We start from the raw sequence: 21,251 nt of genomic DNA on the forward strand, positions 1-21,251 counted from the left end.
TGCTGAAGAGAGAGAAAGTATTCCTATGGAAGCAAGAAACAAGGCTTAGGACTCCAATGAGAGCTGGAGCCATTGTTCTAGAAAATCATTCCATGTTCCTCAGTGGGTTACCCAATGATAGCAAATGGCCTTTTGCCTCCTCCAGCTTGTCTTGTCCCTAATCCAGATCCTTATCACCTTTATAGCCCAGTCAGCATCACAGAAACCCTGGAATTCCTTTTCTGCCCATAAGTTGAGCTGCCTCAAGTGTCTAAGGTAGCATCATAAGCAATACAGTAAACCATTGCTCCACTAAGCCGATCTCAGTTGGGGGGAAGTTAACTCTCCATGCTCTAAAACTTTTGTTTCAAGTACAGGTTGAGGATCCCAAATCTGAAAATCTGCATTGACCCAACAACTGAAATTTTCCAAGTGTTCACTTCTGATAGTACAGGAGGAAAATGTCATACCTGACTCTCTATGACAAGTCACAGTCAAGACACTAATATAGCTCAACAACAATCAGAAAATTACCTAAAGCTATTGTATGAGGTGGGTGTGAAACTGAACTGTGACTGAATTCCATGCTCAGGCTTGAGTCCTACCCACGAGGTATCTCATTATGTTATACGAAAATATTCCAAAGTCAAATGAACTCTGAGCGCTGCTCTCTCTAGTGCTTTGAATAAGGGATTCACAGCCTGTACTATAGGCTTATGTGAAATACATGTGTAGCCTTTGTTCACACGTCAGCCTTTAAGGCAAGTCTTTAAAACTCAGCTGTAGTCTTTCAGTTATTGCTCTAGGTCTTTAAAGTCGCCATTTATTGTCAAACATAAATTTTTACTTTCCTTTTAAGGTACCTTCAAATCAGAAACCTAGGTGACATGTGAACACTGGCTGAACCGCCTTTAACTATAGCAATACATGGTATGTATGCACATAACTGCAAGAACCTTATGTTTTTCCTGCCCTGGATGGTTTTACTGTCTAGGTAGAAGTCACTACATAGGGAATATGTTTGTTGTTGCCCTGTTTGATCTGCTTGGAACCTGTCAAGCTGACTTCTGTGCCTAGGCCTAAAGATGCAGGATCAGGACTAGTCTGAAGCAGGGACATGCTGGCATTCTCAGCCAGTATCTTGGCAACAAGGCTCTAGATGGCTTTGGTTCTAGGGACATGCATTCCCTTAGTCTTCTATTGCCAAGTATGACTTCATTTACTTTTGATTATCCAAGACCATCATAGTACAGGACAGTTTAGAAGAACTCACTATGTTGCCTAGCCTAGCCTTGAACCTGTGGCAATCTTAATGCCTTAGCCTCCCAACTGCTATGATAATTAGAGTGAGCTACGATACCCTACTCAAGAGTAGCTTTTTTTTTTAATGAAACTGTGGGACAATGTCTAGGGCTTCTTATTGGCTAGCTCTGACTTAATTTCTAACCCATTTCTATCAATCTAAGTATTTCCATGAGCTCTTATTCAAGAGTAGCTTTAACTGGGTTCCTGCCTTAGCTCTACTCAAAGCCCTTTTGCCCCCTCCCCTGATCCCTGCTTAGTATTCTAGCTCATGCCCAAGGCCCTTCCTTGAGTCATCTCCAACAAGATTCTTTTTAGAAATTCCACTGTGTGTGGAAAGCTGTAGTACTGGGCCAGCTAAAAAACACATTCATTCAGTTTAAATCACTTGATGTTCTTTCCAGGTCTCTTTTGAAAAGACTAAAGCACACGTGGATTATACAGAGTGATAGGTCCCTCTCCTCCATCTCTTCAGAGCTAAAATAGCACAGAGCCCTCATCACGTTGGAAGAGCCGGCAGGGAGGGCTCTGTATTGCCTTCATCTACTTGCCAAATCCAAGCACATAGGCTTTCTTCAATTTATCTAAGGAAATTTGTTCTCCCTAGCCCTTGCTTTAGGAGATGAACAGTATGCCCAACATAACTTCCTATGATGGAAGTGTGATACAAACAATGACTGCCCCGCACTACACACATGCTGCTGGGAAACCACAATTATCTTAGACTTCCACAGCCACCAGCAGCTAGTGGCTACTGTAAGGGTGACACAGGCAGACTCTTAGAGTCCCTGTCAAAAGATGAGGGGGAAAGCTTGGGCTTTCTTGGCACTTGACTATGCTACTGATTAACCCTTGAGTGTCTTGCTGAAACACAAGTGGGATTTAGATCAGCTATTTTATTAGCATTGGGGGAGGGGGATATGGTTCCCCAGTTCATACTCTAGCTTTATCCTGCATTCCAACTTCTTGGTTGATATAATCACATAATATGTGTAAGTGGCCTGTTGGGGAGAACACAATTGAAGCAAAAATGACTTGTAATCTTTCTATTTCTGATTGCAACGTGGAAAAAATTGCAAAGTATATAGTATGTATAGAATAATAAATGTGTCATGGTAGAGCTAATGGTTCCTACCCTCACCATTGAGCCATATGCACAATGGAGTGGTGATACATGTTGTCTCCCTATGTATATACCAACAACTACTCATCATGGGAGGAACCAGCATGGACATGGAAAAACTGTATTTCCTTCATTTTTAAAGTTGTCCTTTGACACTATGGTTTGTCAGTCCCATTCTCTAGTTACTTCTTCCCTAGATTCCAAATACCAACAGTCATGGACTTAGTCCATGCCATTTCCCCTGGGCCTTCAGAGACTGGGTGCAGACATGGCTATGACTTAAGAGTATGGCAGATTCCTCCAACTTCAAGATCCCCAAGCAGAAAAGCTCCTCACAAAACACTGTTTTCATGACATAATCACAAACTTCCACAAAAAATTTTCCCAACAGACAATAAATTCTTTATGACCAAGGATCAAACCTTACCTATTACAAAAAGCTCACCATGTAGATATATACAACATCTCTCAGCCATCCCTCACCTAATCCATACTAGTTGTATACTGATAATTCTATTCTTCAGTTAAAACCTGATGTACCTAAAATAGACCATCCACTATCTAGAAAGCCATCACAACTATAACAAAGCTGAAGGACTATGGTTCCCCCAAGAGAATCAGTCTGTCCTGTGTCTTGACATACAGATTCCATTGAATCTTAAACATAGTACTATTTCAACACCTGTTACCCTGGAAAGATCATTAAGTCTTCCCCCCAAAACATCTCAGGGCTTAATTTTCAGGCCCCCTGATTCTAAAAATACTAAGTGAGTGATATAGATCTGCCAGCGTGCCAAGGAAGGCTTGGGCCATCTGCTTCATTCTGCTCATGCTGATTATTTTGGGGATGAGGGAGGATCAGCTGGAATAAGAATATATATATATATATATATATATATATATATATATATATATATATATATGGTAACAGCCAGGAAGACTGTAGTCCCTGGGGGCTAAGGCTATACAACAGTGAAGCAGGAGGTCAGAACACAGATGTAGACCCAGGACTTCCCCAGTGCTGAGAAACACAATCATCTAATGGGGAACAACTGTTTTACAGCATTCTCAAAATAAACCAGGACTTCTGGCTCCTGTTTCCATTGTCCCAAGTAATACAAAGTGAGGCCCATTGCAGGGAGGAAATGAGATTTCCATTTTGATCTTCCACAGTGGATACTCTAGGTTGGTTGATTGGTTTGGTTTGGTTGGTTTTGGGCACTACTACTTGGAGTTTAGAAGGTTCTGATCCAAAATTTCTCTCTCATCTTCCCAAGACTTGGGACTGTGTTCATGTGTTAAGATCAATTTTAAAGGGGCCTTTAACAAGGTTAGCTTTTTGTTTGTTTGCTGGCTTCTCTTGTATTCTTAATTTATGAAGGAACCATTTGTTGAACAGGATGGGTAAAAAAATATTTTTCTTATCTGGCTTCGGGGTACTTTTCCCAGTTCTTTGAAGGACTGGATATCAAGTCATTACTGGCAAATTAAAAATACATCCAGACATGTCAGCAGGAGAAGAAAGAGGGAGGCCTGAAATGCCCTATCTGCTACTGCTTATCTTCTACTCTATGTACTCATGACATCTGTGGTGATAGTGCATGAGCAAGGGCAGTATCAGGGAGTTAGGTCCCTCATGGCACATGCCTTAAAGTGTACACATCTGAAGCTATGAAGCTCTCAGGGTGGTCATTGCTACCTTACCAGCTTTGACTCCTGGGGCCCATGGTAAGGCAACAGGCCTATGAATTATCTGGAACTGTATGCAAAACTAGCATTCGTACCGGAATTCTTATGGAGAAGGGAGCCATAATTTTCTTTACATTTTTAAAGGATCCTGTTTTCAAACAGGTTTAAAGGGCATTCTCTGAGGTGAGAAATGAGAGAAAAATCTCTCTGGGTCCTGTCAACATTCCACTCAAATATTCACGATGAACTCACTTTACCTAATTTATTTGCTTCATATCATGTGCCTATGTTTCATCAGATTAAAGTGGAAAGTTTAGGTCCCTCATGGAGCTTCATAGCCTCACATGTGTACACTTTAAGGCATGTGCTATGAGGGACGTAAATGTTTTGGGGGAATTTAAGCATTAAACAATCTATACAAATTGATTTTAAGTATGTGTACAAGTGATAACTTAATAGGCCTTGTCTGTCCTACAAGGCAGGCTGCTCACCCATCACAGGGGTTCATTTGTTGGCATATTTAAGTCTTCTGTGCAACATATTATGGTCAATAGTAAGATGTTATCGCTAAAATCCCCTGACATTTTAGTTGACACATCACTTAGAAACACTTGCCTTCAATGAACTCACAAATTGGCTCCACAAGGCCTGTCACCCTGCCATGTCTGCAGAAGTCTCTCTCATGGCAGCTCAAAGGCAATAAAGGCCAAAGATCAGTCCACTGGGTGATTTCCTTAATGCGCTACATTCTGTTGTAGCAAATGTCTTTCCCTTCCTGGAATGCCGACAATCGCCTGTCTGCTGGGCAAACTCCTATTTCCCTGTCTCTCCTAGATGAAGGAATGAGGTCCCCTTCCACACTGTGGGGTTCACTTAGCAGATTAGCAGACATCTCCACCTGTATCTGTCTGGAACTCCTACACATTGGTGGGAACCCCCAACTGCACTACCCCACTACCACCCCTGGGGAAGGCTTCCCCACAGCCAGCTGAAAAATCAGGTTTGCTGCCTATGGATTGTTTTCAACTGTCATTGTTAGCCAGTGGCTAAAGCTCTCCCTCCCCCCCCCCCGGCTTAGAAATGAGGCCCAGAATAAGACAGCCAAAGTGAAGTTTTTAAATCTACTATCAAAGTTAAAATGGAGGAAGCAATCTAATTGATTAAACCACAGTTTCAGGATACAAAAATGCACACATGGCCCAGACATTTTGAAAAAAGAATGAATGCTTTCTGTTCAATAGCGTGAATACGATGGAGTTCAAGATGGGGACTGACTTCAAGAAAGTTGCTCTAGCCACTCCTGCAACTCCACCAAAGACAAGGACAAAGTCCTCAAGGGTCTGACTGTGTCACTGGACAACTGAGGCCCGTGTTGATGGCCTTCTTGAGTATTTGAGGCTTCCACCAGTTTTTTTGAAAGACCCTCTTCTCAAACAAAGGTCTAAGAGAAAGTAGCTGGTGGAGCCAGAGATACCAAGACCACTTCAGTTTCTGCTCTGTCTCTAAATGGAGAGTGTTGACTTATACAAAGAGAGAAAGAGGCTTTAGTGATATTATATGAGCAAAGTACTTAGCTTTGTACCTGGACTAGAGGAGGAAGCTCATGGTTGGTAGTAAAGAAAAGCTAAAATCCAAAGGAAAAATCCAGCAAAAATTAGGAGTTAACCTTTCTGGTTTAGGTTGGGTTTTTTTTAAATGGCTCAAGCCACCAAGGAGACTTGAAGTGCTAAGTTGCTGACCTCCTCTGTCATCACACTATGAAAGAGAGAGGGGACACAGCCTTTGGTTTCAGGAAAGTGGGTGACAAGAGGAACAAGGCTCATCCAGGTGACTTTAGAAATGACTCAACTCTCCACGGGTGGTCTGGGATCCTGTCAGAAAGCTTGTCACATGATCAACCTTGATGTCAATGTTTCTCTTCCCTAGGGAGCGTTGATGAAGAACGCTAGCTCTGGGGTGTAGAGAAGTTTATTGTCTTTATGGCAGGCTGCAGCTAGACCGAGCCTTCCCCTTAGGCATCTATTTAGGGCTGTGGAAGGAGAGGGAAGCAGACGTGTGGGGACATGGTGTTCCCAGAGCCCCAAAGACAGAAGCTTCTGCCCATAAATTCCCCAGCTTCCTCCAGGGTGAGACAATGAGGGGATGGGCTACAGTGAGGAAAAGTAACCAAATGAAAATTAAGTCTCTTTTATGAGAACTTAGTAAGACACATCTAAGGAACTTCAGTACAGTAGAAGTATAAAGGAGACCCAAACGGGTTACAACTACCACCTTCGGTTGCTTGACCAACCAGCAAAGAGTAGGCTTTTTACAGATGGGATTTCTTTGTTATAGTTTGTTCAGTCCTCATCACTAATCCTGGATTTGAATTTGTACACGTGTGTATATGTGTGTGCACGTGTCTGTAGGTTAAGAAACCAGAAAGAGGATCACGAAAGGGAAAGAAGAGATGGGGGGCGGGGCGGTGGAGAATATAATGTGACATGAGAAGCAGGAGGAGGGGCTGCTGGATGGGAGGGGGACCAGCAGGAGGGAGACAAGAATGGGGGAGGGGTGGAGAACGAGCTCTAGTGAGAACAAAAGTATACATAAAAGTGCCACAATGACTATTTTATATGCTATCTTTAAAAACTAATAAAGTTTTTATTTGGTGGGCTGAAGATATTATCCACCCACACTAATGACTGACTTTATACACAGGAAGGGAGAGAGGAAGAAGAGGGAACAATAAGTAGTGAGGGCCAGCAAACCCATCTCAGCTAGAATGGGAAGTATATGAACCTCAATGTGCCACAAAGAAAGAAACCATCCCACCGCAGCTGCTTCCGGCGGCCAGAGTGTAGGGCTTATTACACATGAGAGCCCTCGTTCCCAGGTCTGAAGCCTACTCCCTCCACCCCTAACACCATCAGTGGACACAGGGGCTGGGGTGGCTCCATCTCTCACAGTTTCATGGCCTCCGAGGGATAAGAGCTGGAAGAAAGCAAGAAAGGACCCCTGTTCCACTATTCTCCATCATATGCTGAATTCTTAAATGGAAGATTTGAGAAGAAAAAAGGAGAATGTCTCAAATGAGCCCAATAGGCAGGTACATCCAGAAAAACAAATGTGGAGTCCCAGATGAGCTCTGAGACTGGGATGGGTCGCCTTTGTTTTAAAACTATTTCTTGATGGAGACTGGGTAGTCTGGTGTGAGATAAGGAGTGAAGAGCAAGCCTGCCAACCCAGACAAAAGCCTTTGGCAAGGCAGATATTCTAACGTTAAAGTCAGGGGTGGAGACTGTTCCTTTGTGACAGCTGAGAACATATGCCCCCCTCTGTGCCCTCCCTATAAATCCCTTCTGACTTGGCCTTTAGACCTTTGTACTTCTGTAACTGATAGCTGATCTATTTCCTTGCAACTCTACGTGTAGGGCATGGGGAACCAGAACTCTAATTAGCAGCATGGCCTATTGTCCCAATAAGGCCATCCTTCAGGGGACAGGAAAAAAAAAAGCCAGGGTCCTTTTTAGGAAGTGAGAGGGTACAGGCTAATATTGAGAAAAACAAAAGTCAATCTGGGTTCCACTGACAAGGGGAAGCCAGAACTATGAGTTAAGAGTATCCGGAAGAGACTTATAATCTACACTGTCCAGAGGGGACACTCAAGGCTTGGGTGGGTCGTGCAGCCTCGACAGCAATCTTTCCAGATAAACAGGAAGAGACCAAGAGTGTGGAAACCCATGGGCCCGTACGGGGGTCTGGATGATCTGAGGGTATAACTTTTGCTGGTTTTGTCAAATATCTGCACAGCCAAAGTTCTGATCTCCTCTGAGTAGACTGGAGACAGAGGACGAACAGAATAGCAGAGGGATGGACAGGGAATGGTGGCACAGAACCCATGGTTCAGCCTGCCTGGGGACAGGAGGGAAGGTACAGTGAAAGAGTCTAGACTAGAGGCCCTTCAGCCATAGGAAAGAAGGCTTATCACTCGTGGAGCTGCGGGTCTGTGGAGGTCAGGGCCTCAGAGGCCATCCGTCATTGCTCCCTCTTGCACGACTATCTGAAAGGAACAGGAAATCTCAGGCCCTATTCAGAAGCCCCTGATAATCTTTTCCCACACAAGATTGAGTCCAGGACCCAATCACCCCAGACATACATCTGACAGGCACTTTTAAAATGACAACGGACGCTATGATTTTTCAAAAGCTCTAGCAGTGGATGGCTATTCAGAACTTAGAATCTGTGCAATGAAGAAAGATGAACTGCAAACTGTTCATCTAGAAATAAGTCTGAAATGCAGAAGTATTTCGTTGGGCCTTCACAGTTCTCCCTAATTGATTCTTTTTTTTTTTTTAAGCTGGTAAACATTTTATTTGGTTTCTGCTTCGAAAGAAAGCGACAGTAAAGAAAGAAAGGCACAGTTCCTAAGCTTCTGCATGGTCTTCTCTGAAAAGGGAGAAAGGAATGTTAGGGGTGGGGGGGCTTAAAAGGAAAGAAACACTAGCTAGGCGGGCCTCCTCTTTTTTTTTAAACCTTACGTCTTTTTCCTCTCCATTCATAGCTTTAGGCCCTTTGTTTGTGTAACAGGCCATTACAATCATACGGGGTTCAATGGGGGAGGAATGTGAACTCTCTAAGTAGCTGTCCTAGCCATCCACATGTGTGGTCCCTCCCCCAGCACAGCCGGCCCCATCTGCCTTTCTGAGCTCCAAGCCTCCAACAGGGCAGGCACCTTGCTTACAATAAGCCTAACTTCCCACTGAGGCATACATGCTGCCCCTTCCCAGGAGCCCCCAGCCTCCCCTAAGCCCCTCTGCCTTCCCCACGTTGGTGCACACCCTGCTTGGGCCTGTCCCCTTCAACCCCTTAAGAGAGCTGTCTGTTGATGTGTTGGCCCTTTCCTTTCTTCAGCCTGTTGCCTGAATCCTGGGCAGACACATTCCAGATCTCCCTGGTTATCACACACTCTGTCCTCTAAAGTCATGTACACTATAAACAGAAGACACAAGTCAAGATTCCTCTCCTCTAGCCTCCCCAAACTAATTACAACTCCCCGAGCCTTTGTCCCTTCTTGGCAGATAATGCTGACCCTTTTGGTATGAATTTCAATTTTTTGGTTAATGAATCCAAATAGTATTTAGTAACAGTTGTTTTTCCAAAGGAAACAAAATATTTAAAACAATACTACAATATTTCAATTGTGCTTATAAAGCTTCCTCATAGTATTCAGTCCGATTCTTACCATGTGGCAAACGAGGCATCTGGGATTGCATTTGATACTTAATGAACTAAATTTTCCTGTACCTACTAATGAGCTACTGGACTATGAAAGTGCCTAGTACATGGTGAGTTTTCAGGAAGGATTAAGCTTCACAATGGTTCTGATGAGGATATTGGGAAACACAGGTTACTTCAGTTGTCCAAAGCTAAGCCATGTGCTCTTTTATTTCCAAGACAAGCTATCTGGGTAAGCAGAGAGCCCTTCAGCCATAGCTTTTCCCAAATGGGTAGTGGGCTCCCTTGTGAAGCTGAATGTAGCCAGCCTCTTCAGGTTCATAACTCATCCTCTTCCACGAGGGAAGAGCAACTTAACACTTCAGCACCCAGGCCTGTTGTCAGAGGCAGCCTACAGGGTTTTCAACTGTGAGGACTGTCAGTAGAAAATGCCATGGACCTGCTAGGTAGAGCTGACTGGCGCTGCAGACAGGGTAGGGGAGCTGCAGAGGGTGTGAAAAATTGCTGATGGCATCACCAGAGTCCCTAAGACATAGACTACACTGATACTTTGACAAGACAAAAGAATCCTACAGTGTTGTGGAGTTTAAGAGGTATCTTTAACCTCAACGGCATCCCTGCATCCGTGAGTTTACCATATGCTTCCAAGCAACTTTGTGTTTTGAGACTGTGTATCCCTGGCTGGCTTGGAGCTCCCGATGTAAACAAGGCTTTGAAGCCACAGAGATACTACTTGCCTCCCAAGTGCGGAGATTAAACTGGTGTGTACCACCACATCTGGTCCCGCACAATTCTTATCAAACACATGCAGATAGAAATAATTTTTAAACTTTCATACCTTCTGTGTGGCCAGGAATGTCAGCTGTTGGGCAGGTATGGAGTCCTCTAGAGTTTGTCTGAAGACTCGAACCTATAAGAAGAGGTCAGAGAATGGAGCTAGAACATTCCCCCATGGTCCTACCACCTGAAACTTTGAGAGCACATGCCCACTGGTGTGGTACAAAGATGGGCCCTAGGCCTTCTCAAGCATCTCAATTGATGGTCTTTATGTAAAGTAGATCCCTGGTCCTACAAGCAACTGCACTAGAAGCTGAAGTACCACCACCACCACCCCCGCCCCAGCTTTCTGCAAGCAGAAAAATAATATGAAATTGCTTACATAAAATATTCAAAACAGCACTCAGAGGAAATGGTGTTTCTTTTAAAACAACAATATTAAAATGCCATAAAACAGGTATGCAAATCTATGCAGTAACAGAACCTGAAACAAATTGTGAATCAAAAGAAAGCAGTAACTGGGTGACATGCATTTTCAATAGGAGTTTTATGCAAGCATATAGACTTATCAAATTTGCAGTGCAAAAAGGCTGACATCTCTAAATTGAATATGCAGTTAAGTGGGTACTAAACCTGACTACGTATTAGCATTAGCAGGGAGATCTTTTTTTTCTTTAATAAAAACTAAAATCATAACAGATTCCAAGGCTACCTCACAAATCTTCAGACTGAAGCAGCATGACTAAGACCCTAGAAATTGATGTTTCTCCTTCATCTTCAGTAACCTGGTCCTCATACCAGGTTACTTGGTACTTGTGCCACTGAACACTGACATACATTTAGAAGTCCACATCCCTGTTTTTCAGTTCCTTCTCCCACTTGGCTGCTTCTAATTCTGACTATTCTGCCAAATTGGTTTTCTTGGGGTAGGGAGGATGTCTCAAGATTTTCTTAACCAGTATGAAAACAATTGATTGTGAAATTTAATTCTATCTTATCAAAGAGGTTTATCCATTTGGCTGCCTGATCTCTTGATTTGATCAAAAAGGCTATGTCTGTTTGGTATATAAACATTCTTTTAAAATAAAAAGGGGGAAATTGGAGCTTTCTTTAGACAAGTTTAAAAAATAATCAAATACAGTTCAGGAAAAAAAAAAAAAACTGGAGGTGACCATGAATTTGTCTGGATCTGTTTGTTTTCCATCTAGTCCTCGTTGTACATGTGTAAACAGATTATGTGCATGGCTCACCTTCTCTCAGAATTCTTCACCCTGACTGTGGTCATTTAATTGGGTGGTCCCCAGAGGCCTGTTAACTTTTTTTTTTCAAGAGATTTAAAACACATGAAAGCAAGAGAATAAAATTAGTCCGGATGATTTTTCATTGAGTCTGCCCATCTCCCCAGTGGACAATACCGATTTATGCATTCAGAAAGGAGGGGACTTGCTTCTGCTGCCTGGGAAGGGGCTTACAGAATACGAGGTATACAAGCTAGGCAGCAGAGTAGCTTGGCTTTATTGTCAAAATATTCAAATCATCATGAAGAGAAAGCCGTTCCTTTCTGCATTCAACAATACTTGGCCTCGGAGGACCCACAGAAGAGCTTATTCTTTAGCTGCACAGTATGAGCAGCAGTGAAAGAGGGGGAACCCTGGCAGGGAGGAGATCAAGCCCCTCAGCCTTTACCACCTGCCCACCCAGCACTGCCTCACTTACACAGACTAAACAATGTGGGGGAGAACCTGGAACAGGCACCTCAGGGCTGGGGGACAGTCCTGTGCATCATGCAACAATGTAACATGGCAGAGATGAGACCATCAGGACCCAAAAAGAAAAACAAACAAACAAAAATAATCACCCATCCCAGTTTGACAGAATGCCACTTGCAGACTGCTTTTCAGGTCTTAGATTGCAAAAGCAGAGAAAAATAGTTTTCAAATGTCAATTAAAAAAAAAAAAAGCAGCAGGAGTTGAAAATGACCCTATAAAATTAATGCTAAGGCAGCGTCCCAGAGTTCCAGAAGAGCAAGAAAAATCACATTTTTCTAAGAAGGGAGTTTGGCATGTGGTAAATAGAATTACATTAATTATTTTAAATGGATTTTTAATGCCATTCATGGACAACAACAAAAAAATGGAAGTTTCACTAATCTAGAGTGTGTGATTTCTAGAGTGCACTTCTGCCTTCACAGTATGTTTATATTTTAGAACGTGTCTTTTCCCCAGTTAATGAACTGGGTTCACTGCTGGCTGAGCATTCACCAAAACTCAAATTGAAAAAAGATTTTTTACAGTTTCAGCTCGTTCACTTTGAGTTACTCCTGGCTGGATATAAGCAAATGCTGGAATATCTCTCTCTCTCTCTCTCTCTCTCTCTCTCTCTCTCTCTCTCTCTCCTCTCGCTCTCTCTTAATTTCTAAGGGTCTGAGGAGTGAGGACAAATTGGGCATGCCTGCTCTAATTTTCAGTAAAACTCCTCTAGCTTAAAGATGTTTAGGGTTTGCTTAGGGAAGCCTTTCAGATATGACTATTTTATTTTTAAAAAACCATGATCTCATATGCAATGGGGCCCACCAATTTGGAAGCTTACTGACTAATAATTCTTATCACAGAGTAATGGATGGTGAACAGTGAACTTCTATCTTCAAAGAGACCACATTCTCTTCCAAAGGATGTTTTTTTAAAAGACACTACAGAGGGGCAGGCTGACCAAGGGTCACATGCAATTTTAATAGATTTGGGGACCTCATTATCTGGCCTCTGCTCTCTTAAGATAATCCCTGTATTCCCCATTCATGAAACTCAAGGTTTAAATACTTCCTGAGTTCGGTCGAGGCCCCCCAAATCGCTGTCTTCAAGCCTGAACTTCCTTACAAATCCTGGAAGAAAGCTCCCTTCCTGCTGTGCCTCTCATGGCTCTCTTCTAAAGCAGAGGTTTCCCCTTCAAACCTTCTAGTGGCTCCTGTCCACTGCCTACCACCGTAGAGTCACAACTGCAAAACTCCTGGGTGCTCACCCGGTGACCGCCATGTATTAAGTACTGAACACCCTGAAAACTAACAGGAGTAGGCTATATTCCTCCTGTTCTACTTCTGGACAAATGAAGACTTGGAAGTGTGTTAGCTCGACTGTCCCTGCACAAAGCAAGCAGCTGAACTGGGCCTCTACACAATCAGAAATTCTGCACTCACCTTAGAATCTTTTTTTTTTTTTCTTTACATGACCATGCTGCGTTGATCATGTGTGCTTATTGCCTCCCAAATCTGTTTTCTTCTTTCACAGTTCCCTACCGCTTAAGTGCCTTCCCTGCGGCCATTAAATCAGCACGGTGGGAAACTTGGGGATTTTATTTTGTTTTGCCAACAGCGTCCCTCTCTAGCTTCTTTTAAACAGGTGGAAGGTTTCCAATCTTTCACATTTTCTCCCAGCTAAAAGCAGAGAAGACCTAAAGTCTGTTTGTTAACATTTAAACCTGTCACAGAAATTCAGCAGGACTTACAGTAACTCAAGAAGGGAGGATGGATGAGAAGGGGGGAAGAGAGCGAGATACTCCTCCTTCCCCATATCACTCCAGACCCAGCTTAGAAAGGAAAGGCAATCTGTCTGTCTGTGTAGCAAGGGGGCCCTGCTGGGGGGGCTGTGGTGAGATCCCTGAGCAGACAGCTGCGTGGGAGCAGCCATGAAAGGGAGGGAAGTTGACCTCCACTAGGGCTCCAGCCTCCACTCCCAGCCCTGTGACCGACAGCTGCAAGGCTTCAAGTCACCACTACTATGATATATGGATGGGCAGAGGGTCAGTTCCTCACCTTCCAGGCGCCATGAAAATCTCTAGTTTGAAGGAAACACTCTGTCGGAGTAAGCAAGGCAACTAAAACTGGTCTAGAGGGCATTCTTTAGGTTACCATTCTGGGGGCTGTAGTCTCAAGGATGGTGATGGCTTTAGGAATCTCTCTCTGGTCCTGTACAGTGAGATTCACATTTATGGGTGCCACCTCAGTAAAGCACCAAAAGGCTTCCTTGCAATTGTGCCTCTCCTTTAGACTAGAACCTCTAGGACTGAAACCAATCTGTCAAGAACAAAACAACAAAGGCCAACTGGGTTTGAAGAGAGAAGCATGGGCACTGAAGGTGTGGGCGACTTGGGGCAGTAGAGTGTTTTAGTACCCTGAAGCTGATAGAGCAGGAAGACAGGAGACAGGGCTGTTGTTAGGTTGTACTCATAGGGCTAACACCTCTGATTCCTATGCAAATACCTAGAAAGGGAAAGGCACTTGGTGTTATTTTAAGGCCTTTATCTTAAACTCTCAATTGCTAAAAGCAAACAAACAAAAACCAGAGGGAAGTCTACTTGGAAGAGGCAAGAGGTAGGCCTGAGCAATTGTAGGCTGAGGTCCAAGAAACCGTATTTCCTAACCTAGATACACTTCCTGGTCAACAAGCTGTGGCAGGGAGTGGTCAGCTGATTTCCCTAAGATGAAAATGATGAGAGCTAGAGCCAAGGTACTTTGGGACAGAAGAGTTTCTATCCCTGGTACAAAGAAAAATTAAAAAATCCTCGAAACCAGATGGGCTGACTCAAAGATCCTTGAGTTTGGGAAAAGGGAAGAGTGTTCAGGCTCTGAGGTCAGTCATATCTTCAAAGCAAATTCCAGTTCAGCCTGTGGCTGGGTGTCTGAGACCTGTAGAAGAGATTTACAAAGGCCTCACTAAAAGCTGAAGATGGTTTGGGATAAGTCAAAGTACATGGGCTACAATGGAATGTTTGGAATGGCAGAACCCTCAAGTAAGTTCTAAATATAAAGGGTATGTGGAGAGTGTGGCACATGCTGTGGGGATATGACCTGGCACAGGAAGACTCCCCTGTGGAAAGGTGGCACAGCAGTGTTGGCTGAGATGGTCTGCTCGGTCTAGAACCCTACATCCCTTCTCTCTGTTTGTATTCTGAGAATAAAGGGCAGGGGCTAAACTGTACTCAAGAAGAGAATTCAGAAGAAGGGAATGTGGAAATTAAGATACTGGGCAAGCGAGATGAGAGGGACAAGTCTGGTCATAGCAGAGTCTAGCCTCTATTGATTGGCACTTAGTTCCCCTGCCATACCCTGTGAGACCCAGCAGGAAGGAAACAAAGAACCAGTTAGTGGCATACAACCCCACTAACAAGGGCAGCCACCTAAGGATCCTACCTTCCCATCTTGGGGTAAATGAATAGGAAGAATACTAAAGATAGGACAAGTCTACTATATTGGTCCAGATAGAACTTTCCTGTGGTGCCTTTGAAATGTCCCACCAGCCTAGTGAGCAAGAAGCCAGAAGTGAAGACTACCGAAGAGCGATTTCCACACTGAGGGCTGAGGTCCACCTTGGTCTCTCTATTTTTGGACTAGCTCCTCTTTATTCTAAATCACAACAGTCCTGTCAGGGTGGTTCTTGCTAACATGTTAGTACATTCCTGTCACCTGTTTGGAATTCCTCAATGTTCCCATTAGTTTCTGTCAATTGCCACCAAGAGACCTATCTCATCGGAACCACTGAAGGTTTTCAGTGAGGAAAGCAGTGTGTTCAGGCTTATGTTACAGAAAGAGACTATACCCCGTAGGTAGACATTATGCCTTTGGATTCATCACTGTTTTGATTCATTACAACAGGTAAACAGCGATTCTCATGGGGGGGTGGGGTGAATATCGCCACCACCAACAACAAAAAACAAACAAACAAAACAACTGCCCACAAAAAAATGAAGTGAGCCATTCTGCAGTTTTTCTATAACACCATTTACAGAGTTCCTAGTCTTGTGTGAATCATAGCCAGCAGTTCTCCTACACACTGTGAATTGCATAGATGGGCCAAATGAGAAGCGTTTAGAGAAAACAACATAAAACGGCTGTGATCTTAATGTGGTTCCAATTTACATGGTGATTGTGTGCTCGCTTTATGAATCACTTTTAATTCCTGCTGCTGAGACAAAAAGGAAGAATTTTACCTTGGTAAACGCTACATAATGGGTCAATTACGTTATTCTCTCAATAAAGTGCATTTGTTATAGTATAAACACACATCATTTCCAGTATTGTCTTAAATACTGATAGGGAAATGTGCTATACTGGCTAATTTTAATAATATTCAACACTCTCCTCTGGGGATATTCACTGCTTTCCTTTCTGTTTTAATTGCTAATGGAGAAGGGAAGTAGTTTTAAAGGTTTATTTATTTGGAATGTGTATGAGTGTTTGCCCAAAATGTATGTGAGTGGACCATATGCAAACCTAGTACCCACGGAGGTCAGAAGATAGTGCTTGATCCCCTGGAACTGGAGCTATGACAGTTGTGAGCTGCCATTTGAGTGCTGGGAACTGAGCCCTAATCCTCTGCAAGAGCAGTAAGCACTGTAACTGAGCCAGCCATCTTTCTAGCCCCAGGAAGTAATTTTTAATGATATTCTTTAGATAGTAATTTTTCATATCTAAACTTGGCACAATAGTTTATTGTATCTTATTCCACCGTGGGACACATATCCAACTTAATATCCAACTCAAGGCCATAGTCCTGAGATTAAAGAAGCAAAAAAAAAAAAAAAAAAAAAATGGCAGTGCCAGTTGTGAATAGAGAGGGATGGAAAACAGGGATTTAAATGGACACACCTAACACTTTCCTCCATTAACTTCCACTTGGAGAGCCTGGGAGTAAAGCCTCCAAGAGCATAGAGGAAATTGGGAAACTATCAGGTAAGTTTAAGAGGGGCAAAAAAAACAAATCAAATATATGCTGGAGTGAGTAAATTTACAAAGCCAAGAAATTTTTTTAAAAAATGATACCACAGTCAAGAAAAATTTACAACAACAACAAAATGTATGTAGAAAGAGGCCAAGAATTATGGTTAAGCAACAGCCTAAAAGCCACAAAAAAAAAAAAAAAAAAAAACAAAAAAAAAAGCAAGGGAAGATTGCTTTAGGGTAAAATGGGTTGGACAGAGAACTAATACATGGTCTTTTGGGGGTTTTTTGTTTTGTTTTGTTTACTTTGTTTTTGTTTTTTGAGACAGGGTTTCTCTGTGTAGCCCTGGCTGCCTTGCAACTTACTCTGTAGACCAGGCTGGCCTCAAACTCAGAGATTCAGCTGCTTTTGCCTCCTGAGTGTTGGGATTAAAGGCATGCACCACATGAGAACTAATAAATGTTGAGGGGGATCCCACAAAAAAGTTGGATAGGAAATCTAAGGCTGGAATCAGGGCTATTATATAACTTGAAATGTATGCACATAGCAAATATAATCTTCACATGATTGGTGGACAAAAAGAAATACAACTTCTGGGATATAATGAGGACCCCACTAACCATGAATTTCTTCATATAAACACTAACTTATTTCACAACTCTAGGGAACCTGGATAGAACATATGCCATGGAGAATTAGACCACACTGGGAGGTAGGGAAAATGATTTACAGCTTTGTATATTACAAATCAAATATGTGATTTTTTTTAAGTGGAGGATAACATCCCCAGCTCTCTTCTAGCATTTGTTTCTTTTTAAGATAAGAAACTATATTTAAAAATACCTTTTGAAAATATAAGGGAAGATCACACAGTTTGAATAAGCCAAGATATATAAAAGCCAGTTGTGCAATAACCATAATTTCTAAGTTAATATGAATAAATAGAAATAATGCTCTCAGTGTGGCCTCTTGGTTGTTTTCTTTTTCAAAAAAAAAAAAAGTTTCCTAAGTTCCCAACCTCAAATCAAATCTCTGACAGCGGTATTTTCTGGAATGTTATAACAACTGCTTCTACTGTGTGAGAGGCAGAAGGCTTTAGTGTGGCCTCCAACTCAGGGAGGAAACAAGAGCTAACTCAAGACTGACCAGGGGAGAGGTGAGTGGGCAGGCATGTGACAGCTTGGTGAAGACTTATTTACCTTCCTATGCAGGGGACAGATGAGACCCAGATGACACCAGAGGCAGAGGCCACGTCAGGAGTGACAGCAGCCTTAGAGGGATTTGTAATTGAAAAGTCAGAAAAGGCACTGAGGGGGAACCAAAATGGTATGTGTGTGTAGATGTCCAGGTATAAAAAAACACATGGACTCAGAGATGTCTCTGTCTCATGTCACCCTGCCAGTGGTTAGTGCTGAAGTCTTCTCTGATTTAGAGAGGCAGGCAATAAGCAGTGTGGTAAAGAGCACAGTTATGGGATCAAATCCCAGTGCTTCCTGAAAACCTCATGCAGTCTGCTTAATCTCCCTCTCCTAGGGCTTCCTGGGTTGTGAAACCAAGACAAGGAGCCACCTAGATAGAGCACAAGCCCCCCAGGAGAGGAAACACATTGATCTGAGGAAAGTGGTCACACCTTATCTGGCAGCCAGGGAATGCTTGTGTGTCTGCAATAATTTTTTTTTCAGGTACCTGAAGTGAAAAATACCTCAAAGCCTTGGGCAGAGATGAGAAGCTAATGTCAACTAAAGAAGTCTACCATATTCAGGGAAAATCAAATACTGGAACAGGGCAGAAGAGGTTTGTAGGGTGAGTGTTGGGTGACCCTAAAGAACAAGGCAAGATCACTAAAGGCAAAATATCAAACCCCAAGCACCCAACCTTTGCATAATTCTATTTTATTTTATTTTATTTTGCTCAATTGAGACACCCAGAAGATGGCACCTGACCTTGAGTGACAATTAACTGGACAACAGTGGTGGACTTTTTAAAGACAGACAATAATTTCCAGGCATTTCTTTGTGAAAAGAATAAAGAAAAGAAATTACATCAATGACAACTCAGACCCATCAACTCTCACTTTCACAGACAGAGACCATTGCAGGCCCCAGTACAGTCTAACTGTAGGACTCTTGGTGTGTCATCCATGACCTCTGACTAGGCTACATTTAACCCAAGAGTCAACTCCCATTTGTTGTTTTCTAACATCAAACCCTCACTAGTCTGAATTCTACTAGCTCTACAGGTAAAACCCATCTGGATATGAGTCATCTGGGGGCGTTGTCTCTGAAGTCAAGGTCTTCTTGCATTGCTGAAAAATGCCTTTACCATAAAGAATCCATAAGCTACAATGGTAGCAAAGCAAGTTAAACACACATGGGGGGAGGCTTTATCCTATATTATCAGCATATCAGAGAATTAAATCATATTAAACACAAGCTTTATCCATCTCCACCACTACATTTAGCCAAGTGAAAGTCTACAGAACTCTTAATTAAAAGCTTTCTTATCTTCATGAAAATATCTACACTTGACACCAAGAATCTTTTAGAAAAGAATGAAAACAGAAGCTGGCCCCCCAAAGGACAATGCCCCCCACTTTTAATGCCTCCTCCTAGAAGGGCTGATGGCACCCCCACAAAATTCCTAAGGCAAAAACAAAACAAACAAACAAACAAAAGACAAAAACTCAGTGTTTGATATGCTCCATAAAGGAAAGATTTCTTTACAGCTAGAGCGCTGATCATGTACAATAGACCAATCAGGTTTTCCTAAAATTTAGTATTTGCAATTGAAGCCTGGGTAAGTAATTATACTCACTGAAATGTACAGGGAGCCATCAATCCCTATTCATCCAGCCACATTTAGTGAGCCAAGAGCTTTGCGAGGCTTGAAGATATAAAAATGAATACGACACAGCTGCTTTACTTCCAGCTAAAAGAATACACCTAAACAAAGAGCTATGGGGGATGTGTTAAGTGCTGTGGTCGAGGTATGCACAAAGGGCTGAGGCCAACGGAAAGAGCCATAAATTCTCTCTGGGAAATGAAGCAAGTGAGGGGAGACAACTAAGAAGGGGTGAGATATTTCCTTGTGATAAACTGGAGAATTTTCTTTACTATGTTCTGAAAAGGAAGGTAGTAATTTTAAGACTTATAAACTATTGTTATTCCAGAAGATATCTTGGTCCACTATCAGTTTCATTAACATTTGACACACACACTTCCATTTCCAATGCTCTCAAGACTATAAAAACTCTTTTGATGAGTAATCATTGTATTCCCATAACAATCACACAATATGGGATGGTATGAATCCCTGGCATGAACTTCGATCTCAAGTTCAAAGATGTTTTGAAACAAACAAATGAACAACAAACTTTGGAGAAGTCATATGTAATATTCATGTTTCTCCTTAACATTAAGAAAAAAGGACCACCTGATTATATCATGGTTCACATTTGTCTTTATGTCTGTTTCAAAAAGAGAGGGGGCATGCTGAATGGACTTCTACTTGCCATCATTCATTATGCATACCATATTCCTACTTATAGCATGGTTGTGACAAAACCTCCATTGTTCCTTGCACACTAGCCCCAAACTTGAGTCATTCTAATGTAAGCATGAGAAACTCCCGGCTCCTTTGGGGTGAATTTCCAAATTCCTCTGTGTTAAATTGAGGTCTAATTTTCCCTGTGCCTGGTTTTCACAAGAAGGTCCATTGCACCCCATGTGCCCCCTTCCAGCTGTCAATAAACAGAGGCAGTGAATTCCCTAAAGCTTTACAAAGCTAGTTAGGCAGGGCCATTCATTCCTTCAGGAAAACAGGGCATTGATTTCAGCTAGTTCCCAGGGAGCAGCTAGAACAAAGAGATCAAAGGCCCACCTCTCTCTCCCTCCAAAGCTTTCATTAGGCCTAGCCCAGACAAACTGCGACAGGTCTCCTTGAGACCAGGAGAGGGCCCGACAGACCACCTCATGGTTCAATTCAAATTCATCCGTTTCCTACATTCCAGTGACAGTCCAGAATGCTAACCATGACAAACGGACACAATCGTCTAGCATAATATACTGCTCACTAGTTCATCCAAGGTCAGAGGAAGAAAACAAGCGCTGAGGGAAGTCCTAGGTTTCTAGGGCCTGCTGAGCCTCAATAGGCCCCTGACATTCAATAAATAAACTCCTCTGTCTCACTCTCCCTTTCTTCCTCCAACCTACATCTTTAGGAGTGATGATCTCACTTAACAGTCTGAAATTTCTTTCAAGACACTCGACCCAAACTCTCTGGAAACTTTATTCCCAACCTAATAGTTGTAAAGGTGCAGTGGATGGCCCCATGTGCAGCCCTTATCAATCTATTCTTGTGTCACAGCAAACTGGTTATACGAAGCAAGCTCCCATTTGCTCCAACTGAAAATTAATTCCTAATTTCTAGGCTTTCCCAAAAGTTTGATCCCCAG

The sequence above is a fragment of the Cricetulus griseus genome, chromosome 2, assembly GCF_003668045.3.
Source record: "Cricetulus griseus strain 17A/GY chromosome 2, alternate assembly CriGri-PICRH-1.0, whole genome shotgun sequence".
NCBI classification, from domain to species: domain Eukaryota; kingdom Metazoa; phylum Chordata; class Mammalia; order Rodentia; family Cricetidae; genus Cricetulus; species Cricetulus griseus.